This window comes from Medicago sativa, chromosome 5 (genome assembly GCF_051527215.1).
Source record: "Medicago sativa cultivar Bolivia chromosome 5, Bolivia_mono, whole genome shotgun sequence".
Lineage (NCBI taxonomy): Eukaryota > Viridiplantae > Streptophyta > Magnoliopsida > Fabales > Fabaceae > Medicago > Medicago sativa.
In genome coordinates, this window is record NC_140753.1 from 44,768,794 (window position 1) to 44,773,444 (window position 4,651).

At 37.1% G+C, this 4,651-nt stretch overlaps 1 non-coding gene across 1 annotated transcript; it reads right to left on the reverse strand.

The window, feature by feature from the left end:
• Positions 1-743: 743 nt before the first annotated feature.
• On the reverse strand, positions 744-851 carry LOC146922358 (small nucleolar RNA R71). The gene has a single exon (XR_015012990.1). It is a non-coding gene; the product is annotated as a small nucleolar RNA R71 (small nucleolar RNA).
• Between the last annotated feature and the right edge of the window lie 3,800 nt (positions 852-4,651).

Genomic DNA, 4,651 nt, shown 5'->3' on the forward strand with positions numbered 1-4,651 from the left:
CAATCATTTTCTAAAAGTTAATTGAATTCATAACTCCCTAGCGGAACGATACTCTTTTTACTACTACTTCGATAGACCGTGCACTTGTGGTTTGGCCTATCAAGTTTTTGGCGCCGTTGCCGGGAGTTATTGCAATTTGATTAATTTTTTTTAACGATTAGACCAAAAAAAATATTATATATATATATATATATATATATATATATATATATATTATATTTCCTTTTCTTTTCCTTTTTATTATTATTATTATTTTTTATTTAACTAAAAAAAAATCTTTTTATTTTATTTTTTTCTTTTTCTTTTCTTCTTTTTCTCTTTCTTTCTTTTTTTCTATTTCTTCTTTTGCCTTTAACTTCTTGGGAAGCATAAAATAATAAAGATATGGCTGAGGAACACACTCTCAAAAAGTATACAATCCCATCTCCAAATGAATCATACGATGCTATTGTGTACCCAACGGTTGAGGACAATTTTGAAATAGAACCTGCACTTATTCAGTTAGTGCAGCAAAATCAATTTTTTGGATCGCCCACTGAGGATCCGAATTTTCATATTTCAACTTTTTTAAGACTCGGAACCGTGAATGCAAACCAAGAGGTCGTAAGGCTACACTACTTTCCTTTTTCCTTAGGGGGTAGAGCTAGTTCTTGGTTTCATTCATTGGAATTTGGTTCTATCACTTCATGGCATCAAATGAAGCAAGCTTTTCTTGCCCGATTCTTTCCTCATTCTAAAATTGTTCACTTAAGGAAACAAATCATACAATTCACTCAAAAAGATGGAGAATCTCTTTACAATGCATGGGAGCGTTTCAAAGAAATGCTTAGACTTTGTCCCCATCATGGTTTAGAGAATTGACTTATTATTCACATTTTTTATAATGGCCTTTTGTGTACCACAAAAATTTATGTTGATGTAGCTGCAGGTGGAGCTCTAATGAACAAGAACTATACGGAGGCATACGCCTTGATTGAAGACATGGCTCAAAATCATTACAAGTGGACCGACGAGAGAGCCATCACTAGTTCTTCATCCCCCAAAAAGGAGCAGGTATGTACGAAGTCTCTAACTATGATCACCTTGTTGCTAAGCTTGATGCACTAACCCAAAAATTTGAAAAACTAAATGTTAGTGCCATCACTTCTACTTCGCATCTCCTTCTTGTGAAATCTCGTGGTATATCTGGTCATATTGGTGTTGATTGCCAACTAGGTAGTGCTATTAATTGTGTTGAGCAAATGAACTATGCTCAATACAACCAAGGGATGAGGCAAAACCAAAACTTTTATACAAATCCTCAAAATCCCTATGGACAAGTAGCACCACTTGGCTATGCAATCAATCGGGGAGTCACTCGTAAATCAAATTTGGAAATTTTAATAGAGAATACTATTGCAAATCAATCTAAACGCCTTCAAGAACTCAAAAACCAAACCGGATTTCGACCGAATCTCTTTCCAAACTCAATACTAAAGTTGATTCTATTGCTACTCATTCTAAAATGCTTGAAACCCAAATCTCCCAAGTGGCCCAACAAGTAGCAACCCTTTCTCAAACACCAGGAGTCTTTCCATGTCAAACCGAAACCAACCCCAAAGGCCAATTAAGTACTCTTAGGGATGATAAACAATTAGAAGACTCCGTTATCAACACTAAGAACAATGAAGGAGAGATAGGGAATGATGAGCTTCAAGGTGAGAAAGCCATATGAGAGAATGATAAGTCACTTGTTTCACCATCTCATGAGCACGAAATTCCTTTAACACAAGGTTTTGTTAATTCCAAGTTAGATGACCAATTTAGGAATTTTATTGAAATACCTCCAAACAAATTGCCACCTAAACTTAAGAATCTAGGAGTTTTTCCATACCTTGTGTCATAGGATCTAAAACATTTGGGAAAGCCATGTGTGATTTGGGAGAGAATGTTAGTTTGATGTCATTATCCCTTTACGAAAGATTGGGTATAGGATAGTTAAACCACTCTCTAACCGTCAAGCTAATGACTCTAAACAAGTGCTTCATGGGAGGCAACCCATGCATTTATTTGCTTCATTTTGTTTGTTTTCCGTGTTTTAAGTGTTTTGTAGGTAATTGTCCGAGTATGATTCGAGAAAAGTTGAAAATTTTGAAGCCCCCGGACCGAAGGTTGGCACGGCCCGTGCTAAGGCCGGCACGGCCGTGCCGCATTTTTAAAGCCAAACACCAACAAAATTCCGAATGTTGGCACGGCCGTGCCCGATCCCTTGTTGCCTATAACCATAATTTTTCTCTTCTTCTTCATTCATTCTCACACACAAACATCTCTCTGCCTTCACTCACTTCTCTCTAAAAACTCAATTAACCCCCAACCTTCAAACCTCCATAACTCCACTAAATCCAACAAATTCTTAACCAAATCATCCTCATTCATCATTCCAAACATAAGCCACCAATCAAAACCAACCTTCACCCATCCAAACACCAAAATCATATTCCATTAAACCCTAACACAATTTCTTCACCAATCTTCATCATTAAACTCAAAAACCTTCCTTAAACCCCAACCACATCACTATGTTAATGGATAGGTATAATTCTCTAATCTCTAGAACTTTCTGCTTGCAGGTACCTTTATGTTAATGGATAGACTAGAAATAGAGGAACATTTGATTAGGCGGTTGAATAACACAACCCCGTGCTTAGGTACCTTTAGAGGGTTATGGCTTGCACCATTTGGGGTAGAACCGAGTTAGGGAACACTAGGACATATGAGCTCTTCATGCTATGGGCTATGCTATATAACCACCCTATGAATATTTGTTTCTACTTGCTTGATTATCTTTCCTATGTAGGTAATAGGTCCGACGGTAAGGGAGAGATAGTAGTAGGTGGTATCATTACATATACGGCTAGGCAATTTGGAGTGGGTGAATATGAGGGAATAAAACCAATTGAGGGAAACAATAGGCTTAACATAGACACCCTCACTGCTATGAACTTCATAAAACATCAACCGCCTATGCAATATTCACTCAAGCTTAATGTGCCTATTTTGATACTACTTCCTAACCCATCTCGGACTAACACCGAGGTGGAAGAAAATTTGTTGTATGCTGATGATGTCCAGGTACATGAGGAGCAAAATCTAGATGTGGGAGAAGGTGCTAACTTGCACCATGAGGGAGAGCACCATGACCAAGAAACCGGTGAGCTAAATGACAATGAAAGATGGGCATGGATGTAACCGAAATTGAGAGGATAAGCACCGAGCAACAAAGGCAAGGTGTTGAATTATCGGGGCTAAAAAACGATGTCCAAAGGAGCAACCGCATAAATGAAAAAAAAAACGATGAAATGCTCGACGAATGATGCAACACCTTCATCTCGAAGGTCCTCCTTATGGACCTCAATGAACAATTGTGAACTTTCCTCTTCCTCTCTTCCCTTCTCTCTTCTCTCTTTCTCCTACCTTCTCTACTTCTTTCTTTTACTCCTTCTTCTTCTTCTCTTTTAATTTTGTTTTTCTTTGAATCATTGAGGACAATGCTTCTCTTAAGTGTGGGGGGATCCTAATAAAGTGTCTTGAGTCGTAGTGTTTCCAAACTCCCTTGAACTTTATTCTTTTGTTTTGTTTAAATTGCGAAAGTTATGATTAAGTAGCTTCTTTTTAATGGAAATTATGGCATAAATTTTTTGTTGTCTTCTCTTTAAAAAGGTTGTTTCTTGTGCATGAAAGTAATTTCTTGTGTTTTTAGTGTTCTTGCTATACCCACATCATGTTTTATTGTGAAAAAAATTCTCCAACGAGAAAAGCACTCTTGCAATCTTTGAGCAAATGTATAAGTAGGTATTTTAAGGAACTCGTTCTATCTTTAGTGGTAACTCAGACCCTTAAAAGTCCTTAGAGTAAAAGTAGTATAAGTTTGTGTGCGAAATAATTAATTGTGTTTTATTGTTATATTCTCTTAATTGTTAAAGTTAAAATGGGGTGGGAGAATGGCACCAACATGTGGGGGAAAGGACAATCCCTAACTTCCTAATTGTGGTGGTGACTCCCTAATTGAACTTAAGTTCTGAATCCCTCAAATGAGGAAAATAAAATTCATCAAAGCTAGGGGGAAAGGACAACTCATCCAAAAAGACTTCCTACGCGGAGATGAATAAAAATTTTGCAGCACTGCTTAGGGTGATTTTGAATCTAGGGGGAAAGGACAACTCATCCATAAAGACTTCCTACGAGGATAGATAGCCCCTAAGCATCTGCAAACCCTTGTGCTTAATTTGTTAATCTAAATTTTAACTAAATTCCCATCACTCTTATACGATATGAAGAAAGGACTTTTCTCTGTTACTTTAGTATTAGGGATAGAACATGTTCCTCATAATATATGTCTTATACAAGAGCAAGAAAAGGGTTGGACTGCACACACACACTCACTTAAGACTTGTTGTTGGGTTGAATAGGTTCACAAGGAATAATTGAAGTCATGAATAGTGTACTTGAAACAAAACCTCGGGAGAGGCTTGAGTTTTGCAATTGTGCCGCCATGTTTAATCTTTCTTGTTGTTGCTATGTCTATTGCCTTTTGCTTGAGGACAAGCAAAGATTCAAGTGTGGGGGAGTTTGATGAGTCTTTATTTAGTCTATTTTTATGCATTATTTAGTT